Source organism: Mastigoproctus giganteus, chromosome 3, assembly GCF_048544385.1.
Source record: "Mastigoproctus giganteus isolate SK-2022 chromosome 3, ASM4854438v1, whole genome shotgun sequence".
NCBI lineage: Eukaryota > Metazoa > Arthropoda > Arachnida > Uropygi > Thelyphonidae > Mastigoproctus > Mastigoproctus giganteus.
This window is the reverse complement of record NC_143577.1, coordinates 13,412,673-13,426,696: the sequence shown is the minus strand read 5'-3', so window position 1 is coordinate 13,426,696 and position 14,024 is coordinate 13,412,673.

Here is a 14,024-nt window from a genome sequence, read left to right as displayed (position 1 = left end):
CTAAGTAAAAAGAATACTGTACAATTAAAAAGAGCACTAGGAGAAATATAAGGATTTCTTGATAGAGATTAGCTTTGTACTTTCTATCCTTTATAATAAGTAGATGGTCCTGGAATACCCTGTTGACGGGTTTTAATCCTAATGTCTAGTAATATCATAGAGCAGTGTTTCTCAACCTTTTTTGTTCGCGTACTCCCAAAGAACCACGCTGTTATTTTTGTACCCCCATATACGTATGTCTACTATATTTCACTACTGCACAAAACACGCTTAGGTTAAACATCAGATTAATCATGAATTTTGATGAATCATCACTTTGCTCAATAACGGCAATACTGTAATTCTGTAATTAAAAAACAAGCAGTGGAGGTAAAAGACCAAAATGACGGATAAGCGCTAGGATGCGATCGCCATATTGTTGGTTAGATCCGATTTTGAGCTCCAAGAAACAGAATAGTGGGCAGTGTGGATCCGTCAAGTTCAGACGTGCCTTTTTGTTCCCAGTGGCAATTGTAATGAATATAAAAGTGGAAACATGTTTCTGCGTTAAGAAATTTCTTCTATAGGCGTGGCGTAGCCGAGTGGTCAAGGCTAAGCGTGCAGTAAACAAGGTTTATTATAAATAAAGCGGTTTTAATTCGATTGATGAAAAAAAAAAAAAAAGGATTAGAATATAATATCACCAGTTGTTGAAAACGGTGGATGGTTTTCCAACAAGGTAATGCTCCTGCATACATTGCACTCTCCATTCAAGAAATGTTGACCCCCAAACAAAAGTTCCTGTAATAGTCTAATCTGAACGTTCCACGAGTTTATTCCTCGTCACCAAACTCAAAATGAAGCTGAAGGAGCAAACATTTGATGACACACCAACCGTCCAACAGAATGCGACAACTGAATTCAACCTGCTCGCAATTAAACATCCTACAATCCTTCCAGAAGAGTCGGAAACTTTGGGATACTTGTATATTATCAAGCGAAAACAATTTAAAGGGGATCGCTTGTAAAAATATATTGTATATACGATAATAATAAGCTTTAATCTGTGTGCGTATCTGAAGCAGTGCGTATTACTCACTGCTATCCTGGAAATGGAACGTGTGGGAAAGTTGTTGGATTTCTTAGAGCCTAGAATAGTTATTTTGATTTATTCCTTATATGTAAGATTTGGCTTACATTAATATTTCACGGTTTGCAATATCCATGTGGATCTTTGCTGGAGTCATTTATTTCATTTCATAATATTTATATCATTCCATCCAGTGTGGAAAAGGCCTAGTTTAAAATCCCTTCTAGAATGGGAGAAAGTGTTTCACAATGGCCAAGTTATTTGGGCGATAGTTTCCAGGTTTTCCATCCATAATACACGAAAACCTACCATGAAGTACACGCAATTTAAAGATCGAGTGCGCTGATACTCATAGTTTTAACTGTCTTGAAGTGAAGTCAGCTAAATAGTCAATACTTTTTGATCTAAACATGCAGTTCACCCTGATTTGATTTTGGTCTGCGGAGGTTACACATTCAATTCATATGAACTGACAACTATATTTCTGAATTTCGCAGGTAGAAGTCCATCTTCACTACCCCCAACCCCCCCAGTGCCATCGTGTGACCTCCAGACACCAGCACTCAACGTGAACATCACATCACCAGTGAGAGATACCCTGGGAATTACCCAAATGGAGTGACATGCGCATACACCATACAACGCTCCAACGAAAGTTACTGTCGGGTGGAACTGAAGTTCGAAGATTTTGACGTGGACTTCACAGTGGGATGCACTAAAGAGTACTTGCAGATCGAAGGGTTGAGACATTGTGGATCGTCTCTCAGGGGACAGACAATTAAGCTAACTCTTATTATTATTATTCGACAACCAATTGACCATTACGATTAAAGTTCAATTTTCACTAAGCAGTGAAGTTTCCCTCTGATTGTTCAAGTCTTCCTCGGAATTTAACCTGATCAAAATGCATGATGTTCAAATGCATTATGCGTATCGTGTCAGAAATACCATAGGAAGATTATCATCACTAAACAGTCCTTTGCTGATCCGATAAATCAAGAAATTACCATATCAATCTAATTGATGGAGTAGCTCGTCCAGTAACGTATCTCTTGTTGCTTGATGTGGGAATCGAAGGATGTTATAAAAATGTTTGAAACCGTTACAGGCAAACACAACGGAACAGTGAACGAATGGCCGTCTAAGAAAGGTGCAGCGCCTTTAAAATAAGGCGACGTTATGCACAGCTGACAGACTCTGATAGAGGTCGCTGCTCTCGTGATGTCAGCACAATGATTACAGGAAAGTACTTGGACACATTGCCAGAGCTCTGGTGGCATCAGACGAACGTCAGAACGGGAGTATCGATCCACAGATCTGCTAACTAGCGAAAGTGAACAGATCTGCTGAATCCAAAAGATTTCTAACGTGGTGATCACCTATGTCTACACCTGTGGTAAGGGGCACGATTAGCAGACGATTGAATTCTCGCCAGCTGTTACCTTCCCTGCTTCCGATGTCATTTCATCGTCTTCGGTATGACCAAATATTGAGAGAAAGAACTGTTTGGATAGAAGAATGGTATTGTCTTTATAGTGGTGACGGCCATATGGACTTCTGAAGGTAGATGGGGAAATAAAGATAATTCAACTTGCATTATGGAAGGTCATATCGAGCCAACACCTGGAGTCATTTTAAGGGGAGCTATTAGTTCAAATAGTCGTCCACCTGTGGTTGTTGTTGATGATATGATAATGACAAGCAATTTTAAGATCAGTACTTCTGCCCTTTGTACGCCCCATCCCTAACGCCATTTTCTAGAAGGCAAATGCCCGTCTGAACTCGACTTCCGTATCCCGACAATGCTTACGTAACTTGGACAGGTTTCTTTGCGTGCACATTCATCAGATCTGTTACCCATCGAATACATTTAGTATATGGTGGGACATTCACTGGCCTCTCAGTCTCTACTATTATTGTCCAACACACGGGTGTAAGAAGCATGGTTCAGTGTTCACGACGGCGGCATTTACTACCTTTTCGACCTCATTTATCGCATTTTCCACTCCTTACCACCACATTCATAGAGGCCATATTTCGTATTGAAGTGCAGTACATCTCAACAGTCGACCTCATAATACAGAAAACCTGGCATAATAGAACAGCAGGATTTTGAATGTACTCACTGAAATTACGACCATCAGTAATATGATACAATACAACTCTCTCTTAATAAGCCAATCAGCCAAATTAGATAATGGGTTGATTGCAGAACAGGTGAAACATAGGCTTAGGGAACATATATACATGAGGATCGATGTTTATTTGGTGTCTTCCTTTTTTTCCAGTGAGTGTTCCATTCGCTGATAATAAACAGGTGATCTTTGTGTTCCAAGCAGACGACATATCTTCCAGGAAAGGGTTCTTCATCAGGGGAAGCCAGGCGAGCACCATCACCTGTAACAGGTAAACTTCTTGTTTATGTTCACTCAACCCGTTTGTTGTAAAATAATTAACGTCAATTTCTACTCTAAAGCAGATTTATGTTTTAAATTGTTTAAGAGAAGAGAATAAATAACTATTTAACAGTAGGTTTATTTTGTTATCATTCGTAGCTGCGCCAGTTCTCTGCGACCACACCTTTGCCAAGGAATTTTTTCTTCAAAGTCATAACTACCCTTCTGATTACGTGAACAACTTGGACTGTGTCTGTACTATTCGACGTCAAGGGGACGACATTTGCGAACTGGAAATCAAGGTTGAAAATTTTGACGTGGAAGAAAGCTCCGGTTGAGAAAACGATTACCTCTTAGTGGACGGACAAAACCTATGTGGAGTTCTGGAGCCAGACTCAATCAGTAGGTTTCACATTCCAATTAATTGCGTTTCCTCTTGAACAACTGAGTAATTTTACAAATTGATAAATTGTTGTAAACTTGTCCTTCTGGATGAGTTCATCCCATATTTCTGAATTTTAATATTTGCAGAGTGATCTCAGAGGCTTTCGTTCGCCAGTTCATTTATCAGAAATTATAGCTGCATTGTATTTGAAACCTCTCAGTAGTTCTTCATTTCAGAGCCTCTTTAGTTATTCATGTATAATTACACACAGAAGAGAGCCGATTTGAAAAGAAATAGACTCATGGTTTGATGTTAATGATGGCCATTCTCCGAAACTGATTCCAATCGGCATTATTACTTTTTAATTACTTTTTAACCCAAACTTGTGTATGTGTATATATGTAGATTCTATTTAAGTGTCCCATGCTAGGGATCGGTGGTTGCTATATCAACCATCGATCTGGAGGATGCATCTGTCCTCTAATGAGTTAAAATCCAGATATCAGTAGATCATTCTGCATTACCACAACAACATGTGGCTCTAAACTCAAAGTTGGCTTGATATAGAGTGTTATAAATTGCTACAACGATTCCCTCCTTCCCCAGCTTCTTCAATCCATTTACGGTACTAAGCACTGCAGGTTTTGATACCTTTCGTGTGTGGAGTTTTCGTAAAAAAACAAAAAAATACTACTGATTGAATAATATTAAGGTACGATTTGCGTTTGTAAACTTTGTGGTCTATTTGAGAAGTCTGTAATGATAGTCCTGTCTGGAGTCAATACACTTTCAGCACACCAATGCTGCAAGCTGTTGATTCCAGCTGCGAAGAAAGTTTTCTCTCGAGGCCCCAAGATTGCGTCTGCTGCAGCAAACGTCACTGACTGTCGATGGGAAAGTGGATGCCAGCCAGTTATTTTTTTCCAATTATGAAATTAGTGAAAGTTCGATTATGCTGAATCTGGTGAATATGGGGGATTGTCCAAGATTTCAAAGCCGCACTCATGGCAATGACAGACTTGTGAGCAGGTGGGCCGTGTCTTGTGGAGCAAGAAACCTTTGTGACTTGCTCCACAAATTCCTGGTGGAGTCTGTGGAACAAGAGCAAACAGGACAGATTCCTGGTGTAGCAAGACACCTCTTATCAAGAAACACTTCAGTTCTGCAAATTGCACGGGCTGGAGACAAGGCACCGGCGAGATGATCTGAATGAGGTATATAAGGCCTTGAATGGTTTGAGCTCGTTGAATTCTGATGGGATTCTTTGCTTGCTGAGATTACGAACCTGAGGGGGTATAAATACAAATTGAGGAAATTCTGACAGTTATAAAATCGGTGTGCGGAAAATTGCCTTTGGCAGCGAGTGGTTAATTGCTGGAACAAACTTCCATCTGTCGGTGTGAAAGTTGAAAGATTAAATGAATTCAAGGAGGAACTGGACAAACTTTCAGAGGGAATGGATGCGTGGTTTTTTTTTTTCTTTTTTTTCGCTAATACTACCTGTAAGCTTGCTGTCTTGCATCAAATGCCTGTGTTATTACTACTACTCTTACTGTTACTGTTACTATCTATCGTGTCATTAGAAACTTGAGGAGGGGGCAGCAGAAGGGACTGTTGTAATTTCCATATTACACGATACTTTCCCATTAATTGTTAATCACCTCACAGTGAATAGATAATAAGCATTTATTGCTTCTCATTTAAAATGCGAAAGCGCTGTAAAGGCATACAAATTGCGTGCCGCAATGCAAGTAAGCTATACGACAGAGCGACATGTACAGGGGCAACGAAGTCTCTTCCACAGTTAGAGTCATATCTGATTAACACATTTCTTATATTTCCTTATGAGAATCATTAGGAAACATTGAAACTCTTTGTTTGAATAAAAGAGGATCGTTTTGAATGCGTTTTAAAACCAAATGCTTTCAAGGTGCCCTTGGAGGTAGCGCAGTGGTTATAATCACCCACCTCCCATATTTGATAGAAAAGGTGCGAGTTTGAACCCTCTGAGTGTGACGTGGAATTTTTTGGCTTTTTTTTCTTCACAACATGACTGATTTAATCGATGATGTCGAACAAGAGTTAGTTGCTTTATTTCTCGAAACTCGGGTTATGAAAACAGGGAAACAAATCGAAATTATCAATAGTGAACTCTTTCGCTATCGTTCTACAGAGAATCTCAAGTGTTACACTGTTCTTTGGGTAACTTCGATAGAAAAGTCTAGAAACGCTCGATAAGCTGTTCTGGTTGCTGGTGTTTGAAACTTTCAAATGTGTTTCATTGGGTTTTCTTTCTGAGTGAGATCCAATTCATCCTTACATCTGCGGTTATTCAATACAGAAGATAAAACTCTATCCTGTCTTGTTGTCTTGGGTAGCAGTTGGAATAATCACAATCCTTCCCAGACAGGGTGTAAAAGTTCTGACTTTGAATCCCGTCAATGATGCGAACAATTTTTTTAGGTCTTTTTAAAAAATTGGCTGAATTAGTCGGTCTCAGGTGAGAGAAGCATGGTTTTTTCTTCCCTCGGAAACTGGAGTATTTCGTCTAGAAAACAGTGTAAGGACCTGTCCTTAGAACTGTTATTAATAATTGGTGTTATTGATACTGGAAAATTATTAGTGATTCTTAAGACAGTCAACCTTTAGAAATATATCAGGTCAAAACTAAATAACAGAATTTGAATAGGATAATACAGAAAATTCCCAGGTTTAATTCTGCTCGTAGTAGTAGTAGTGGCATGTGATGCAAGAAAGCAACTGTATGAGCTTATGCAGCATCAGCCAAAAAAAAAATAAAATAAAATAAAATAAAATAAAATAAAATAATAAAATAAAAAAATCACACCATTGCCTCCAAATGCCTGTCCAGTTCCTCCTTAAATTTATTTAACCTATCAACTTCCACAACGATAGATGGAAGTTTGTTCCAGCAATTAACCACCCACTGGCTAAAGGCAAATTTCCGCACATCTATTCTACATTTCTCTTTTCTTAATTTGAATTTATGCCCCTTAGGTTCGTAATCTGAACAAGTGGAAGGATCCCATCAGAATTCAGCGTGCTCAACCCATTCAAGGCCTTATATACCTCAATGAGATCACCGCGCAGGTGCCTAGTCTCCAGCCACTGCAATTTGCAGAACTTAAGCCTCTCTTGGTAAGAGGATCCCTTCATTCCCCTCACCAATCTTGTTGCCCTTCTCTGTACACGCTCAAGTAAATCTACATCCTTCCTAAAATGAGGCCTCCAGACCTGAACACAGTACTCTAGGTGTGGCCTGACCATTGCCTTATACAGAGGGACAATCACCTCCTTTTCCCTGCTAGCAAAATTCCTATATATCATTGACAAAACTCCATGACCTGCCCTGGCAGCCTGTCTGCATTGCTCAGAAAACTTCATATCTGACTGCACAATTACTCTCAGGTCTTTTTCATTTTCTACCACCTTAAGTGTAGTACCACACAGTTGGTACGTTTCTCTTCGGTTATTGCTACCCCTCTGCAGTACTTTGCATTTGTCAAGGTTAAACTTCAGTTGCCACTTTTCAACCCATCTGCCCAAATTATCTAGATCCTGTTGCAGTAGCACACTGCCATTACTGTCATTAACAACCCTGCCAACCTTTGTATCATCTGCAAACTTCGACATTAAGCCTGATATACCTTCATCAATATCATTGATAAATATACAAAACAACAGTGGACCTAACACCGAACCCTGTGGAATTCCACTAATAACATTAGTCCACGAAGAGCAGCACCCATTGATTACCACCCTCTGTCTTCTCCCACTCAACCATCCTTTTATCCATTGTAACAACTTACCCTTAATACCATTCTGCTCCAATTTGTACAATAGTCTTCCATGCGCAACAGTGTCAAAAGCTTTCCTGAAATCCAAATATATGATATCAAAATTATTTTTTGCATCCAGTTCCGTTGTAACCACATCATAATATCCTATCAAATTTGTCAGACAAGACTTTCCCTTAACAAACCCATGCTGTGTCTGAATTATTGCTGCAGTCTTGTCTAGATGATCCTGCAATGCATCTTTAACCAGTGACTCCATTATTTTACCCGGAACAGAAGTTAAACTAACTGGTCTGTAATTACTCGTGTCGCCCTTCGATCCCCCTTTGTGAATTGGGGATACAATTGCACAAATCCAGTCAGTGGGAACCTCCCCTGAGTCAAATGATGCTCTCATAATTATGGTGTCATAGTCGTTTCGCCTATTACCTTTAAGTAAGAGGAAGATTAACGTAGCAACGGGGGGGAAGCGTTTCGAACACGCGATACAATAGAAGCACCGATGGAGCAGTCCATAGCTAATGTGCACAGAACAGAGTCAACATTACGCCCCTAAAGAAGAATTGGCCGAAACAAAAACAAAATTAAGATAGAGATGGAGCTCAGTAATTGAGGTACTCAAGAAATTCAGCGATTAACGACAGGTGAAGCAAGACAAATACAGGGCGTATATGGGCGAAAGGTGACAGGAAGTTCCGGAAGTCTAGAATCTTCTAGAATTCCGGAACTTCCGGTCACCTTTCTAGAAAGTTCCAGAAATTGCTGGAAACCGGAAGCCCTCTCTAAAAAGGATGAAGGACACGCAAGAGTAAAGGAGACGAATAAGAGTAAAGTAGAAGAGTAAATTAGACGAATAGGAATTACAGGGGAAGGGATGTATAGGTCAGTGATTGGTCAGAGAGAAAAGTGTAGGAAAATTTGAAATTCAGAGTAAAGAGTTTTTTTGTTTGGGGCAGAGTGTGTAGGAAGACAGTCGTGTGGCAGAGTCGTTGTTGAGTTTGGGTGGTGGTTACAGTTTTGGAGAGGAGGCCGTAGGAAATTTTCCTTGTGAGAAATTTATGTAAGTCTAAAGTTGGAGGAAGAATGTGTCCACGTAAAAGAATGAAGATATAGCAGTAGCCATGAATACAGAACAGTGAGAGAAGCTGATGCAGTTCATAGTGAAGGAAAGGGAAGAACGCCCAAGGAGAATTCTAGAGGCAGGGTACTCAACTGAGCAGTGATGAGCGATCAAAATTGAAGGATCATTCATTTTAAGTTTATCATATTTGATACCTTTATTACCAAAAACCTCAGATCCTATAATCGTATTTAGATCATCAGAATTGTCTGTTTTCACTAATACACCTTTGATTCTCACTGTTGTTCTTAAGTTCCTAACCTTTAACTGTTCACTCTTCAGTTCATTAACTACCTCCTTGATTTACTGGCTAGACTTCAACTGAGAATCTTCCCGTGCTCTTAAAATAATAGTATTATTCAGCCTTCGTTTATTACTAACTATTTTCATTTCCCCCTCTACACTAACTGAAGTCTCTACCTTATCGGGAATCTTTTTTCCTAGCTCTTGACCCCTGAGCAGATCACCAAAGAAACTGGCTCTGACTTCTAATTCTTCTGTTCGAGCTTTAAGCCGTTCATTGTCAATGAGGAGTGAAGTTGTAATTACTTCCATACCAACCCACGTGTCCAATATATAGTTAGAGGCAGATTTATTTATTTTATTGGACTCACTTGTTGTGTATTCTACTATCTGTTTTTTCAGTTTGGTAGACACATCATAACGACTTCTCTGCTCTTGAATGTTGGTAACTATAATATCGCTTTCGCGAACATTTGTTCCAGTACTTCTTCTACCAACGTCCCCATGGAAGCTATCAAAATCGACATTAAAATCTTCATCCACATTTAGCATTAGTAGAGGCACATGATGCATGAAAGCAAGCTTATACAGCATCAGCCAAAAAAAAAAAACTCTCCCATTTCATCAATCTGTTCGTTCCAACTCAACAATTTCTTGAAACTCAGCCTCTGGAAAACTTCGTACTCCTCCCGTATCTGAACACCCTGCTCACTTGTAAATCTTTGTGCTTCCGCCTTATGGGTCTCTCACCTGGTAAAGCACTCACTGAAACTTGACTAGCACTAACTGTACTTTGACTTACACTAAAGAAAGTCCCTGACTTTTTGTTACTTTTAATCTTCAAATACTTCCCTTCCATAATCTTTTTAAAGTGATCTAAATTCAATCATGGCACCTTTGAAGGTAATGGCGGCAAAGAAGAGAACATTCCTCTCCTCTCCACTCCTGTACATGTCCTACAGGACTTGCTAGACAGTTTACCCTCCATAATAATTTAGAATGGGAGAAAACAGCAACAAACAAGCTATCTTCATTAATACAAACACTTTACAAAAGCAGCAAGAGCTATCCAAGTCAATTTTAATGCAGTCAGTTATCCGGCAATTAAGCCAATAATCCGCAATCAAATCTGATCTAATTAAACAGCTGCTACTAAAATTGCCTTAGCTCAATTTAATTTTACATTTCTTCTTCTATGACAAAAATGTGGATGCAATGTAACTAAAACGATCAATATCTAGACAAAAAAATATATATCACAAAGTGGCTGTGCATGTCTAGATGATATTTAACAAAAGCTACAAGGGGGTTTGTAACAGCACCACAGATTAAAAATACAATGATTAAGAATGCAATCCAAGGACAATTAGATAAGCACATGAAAATCTACCATTTTGGATGCAACACCCGAAGTACGTGTATCCCCAGTTGATGCCCACAGATATTAACTTTTCAAAATGCGGAAAATAGTTTGTGCATGATGAAGAAATCCCGGAATGAACAGCAACTGCTGCAAGAGAAGTCCGTGTTACAAAAATTGGGCATTAATCCGAGAAGATCGCCGTATTGGCATTAATATACTTGCTGCAGAGCTGTAAATTAGTGCAGGGTTTGGAGAACATCATCCTTCAACAGTTGCATGTGAGAAAAGTGTCTGCTAAATGGGTACCAAGACTTTTGATCACCGTCATATGCACATCGTGCAACTGAAATGTCGATTTGTCAGAAAAACTAAAATATTGGCGTATCCTGCTTAATACCCTGACCTTGAACCTTCGGATTTCTTCTTCTTTTTGCAGTGAAGTCCTCGCTTCACGGAAAACAATTTGCTACTGATAACCAGTTCATTTCGAAAAATTGTAATACACTGTATTTGTTTCAAACTTCTATTACAACTGATTCTGGCCGAATAAAAATCTTTTCTGAAAGTCCCCTCCCTGTAATAGTCATAAATTTGATGGAGATGCGTTTGAAAGTAGTTCAATACAAGTGCAACTCGCAATGTAGGCAAATTATTTCTCTGCTGTGAAGGAAAACAATAGCAGAATAAACTGTCTATTAGAGAACTGTCCCCGGTGGTGTGTACACATCAAAAATATTTCAAGAGGTGTTTTGAAGTATTCATTAAAATATATATTTCTTTAACTTTTATTAAGAATAATCATTACCAAAGCAATATTCACTTTGAATATTGTAATAGTTCCTGACATTGAAATTTCGCGAAATACACAATGAGCCAAATTTAAAAATAATTGAGAAATTTGGAAGTAAATAATAGTTAACAAAATTTTATATATTCTTTCCATTTTAAAACAATTTATATACATAATAAGTAGAAGAAAATGCGCCTTCGCAATATTGAACAAAACAATTAACGAAACTCTTACGTCGTTTTTAATAATTCCAGTTACCAACATTCCCAGTTTAATTCGGATTATTCATATCTTTGTAAGTTTGTCACAAAAAAACCCTCCTTTAACCAATATCAAGCTTAATTTTGATTATTAATTTCCCAAAAGAATTCCTGGTTAATAATGAAGAAAATTCAATCTATCTTCATATCCTCATATAATACTTTTGATTTTGGTTTCCTGGCGCAACCCACTGGAATGAAGATGGATTAAAATTGTGTCTACTGTTTTTATAAAATTTCCCTTACGTAACATGTTAAATACTTCTGAAAAAAAAAGTCATTAATCTATATTTAAATAGATCATCCCTAGAGCTTTTTTATTGGGTTTTGGGAGTATCGGCGACTAAGGCCACGTTGCTCCGTTTATGCTGTCTGTAAATGGCCTGTGTTATGAGGCGATTTTCTATTTGTAGAAAGAAAAACCAGAGTTTCTGGGAGAAAGAACCATGTCTGAGACCGACTAACTCAGCCTCGGTGTGATAACGGCCCGTGGCTGAGTTAATCGGGACGTTATTAAACCCGTGCGTTAACTTGAAGTCTCGTGAGTTTATTTGCAATGTTGGTTTGTAAAATCTATTCCGTAGTAACATTAAACTGTTGATACGAGATTATTACCTGTTCTTGAAAAGCTGAAAAATTAAAAATATTTAACGACTTAATAAGGGTGTAGTCACTAAAGCTTTTGTTTTGTAATCGCGCAGTCAAAGTGAATCAAAAACTCACCAGGACTGCTCCACCGTGGAAGCAGAATTGTGCAGTTGCTTCGCAAAGCACAAACACACAAAACGATAATTCCCATACATTTCAACATTTTCCTATTACTCTATTCACTCTATTATTCTATTCACTCTATTCACTGTAAATATATTCATCTCCGTGTCAACTGTATCACAAGGCTTCACACATTGCGAAGCAAACGAGAAAACACATTTTTGACGCGAACACGTCTTTAAATTCAAAACAGTACTAGGGCGAAAAGTGGAGTGTAACGAAATCATTCGATAAGGTTTAGCTTAATAATTTCTAAAGTATTAAAGGTAACCAAACCAAACTGATATCATTCGATAGTTGAGGGAATAAAGATTCGTCAGTGACCTTCAGATAGGGCGCCGCGCCAAACGGGTGGCAATGGGGGGGGGGGGGGTCCGCCATTTTCTGTACGATCCGCCGCGCTTCGGAAACTTCCACCCAGTATAACTTCGCACTCGGTGGTGATACGACGCTCGTTTTAGTGTCAATCAACAGCTCTCGTCGATATATATCGGTTTAATACGAAATAATTAAATTTCAATACAGTGTTGCTGAAGACAATGTGGTTTGAAGTTGAAAAATTTTAGAAATTTCACAATGTCCACCTATACTTGCCGAAAGCGAGCCAGAAATATGTCGAACGCATACGACGGGAAAGAGCAACTCATCAGCTTTCCAATAATACCCCAATGTCTGGGTCGGAACGAATAAGGAAGTATCGGGAGCGAAAAAAACATGGATTGGACGAAATGGATGTGGTTTCGGAAGATCGGTGACAATGGAAGACCTTTGGAGGTCGGCGAGTGAGCGTTTTGAGAGCACGTTTCTGAACAATCCATTCGGTCATAAATGTGATGTGTGTGTGTGACAGACTATAGTTTCTGCGAGACCTGAAGCCAGTGAAGTCAAAACACATGCTACTGCTCCAAAACACGTTCCCAGGCAAAGCGGTTGCAGATTTCATGTTGTGCAGTGCTCGCAGAAAATCACTGGACAGCAATAAGATTTCAAGCTTGTCGCGATTGAACGGTTTCAAGTATCCACCAAAGCCCAGCGAACTGCCACCGTTGGATCCGATCAGTGCACGCAAAACCCAACCGGCCGTGCTCCGACACAGCCACACCCGAGATTTTTTCCACTTTTAGGTGGATGAAAGCACAACACATATACATATGTGGACATGTGTTTATGTAAGGGGCGGCTCCTAGAACGTCAGTTCAACTCCGCCTCGTATCTCCGTGAAGAACAGTTTCAAATGGGCCAGATATGTGTGTGACGGAGGTTTGTGTGTGTTCTGTTCTGGCCATCAGTCACTTGGACAGATGATTCTGGGTACTCGTCCACACCACGGAAGGTGCGCCAGTTCCAGTAGGTGGGATACCTACGGTCTCAGAGTATGAGACAACAAAAAAAAAAAATAAATAAATAAAATAAATAAAAAATAATAAAAAATAAATAAAATAAAAAAAAAATTCCTTCTCTAGGGCCCACTCCAGAGGGGAAAAAAAAAAAAAAAACCCGAAAGGAAGAGAAATAAAAGAATAAAAATAATTAACTAAGATAACAAAAAAATAAATAAATAAAAATAAATACTAAGTATATATATATTGGTTTTTAGCATATATAAGCAAACATACCAAAAAGCGAAAGGGGAAAAAACCAAGGGGGGGGGGAGAGAGAGAGAGAGAGAGAGAGAGAGAGAGAGAGAGAGAGAGAGAGAGAGAGAGAGAGAGATCTTCCAGTTGTGCAACCATTAAGAACGGCAGCATAAAAACACTTCGGTGCCTCCAGCCAGATGGATTTGATCAACATCGTATCACTGGAATCATA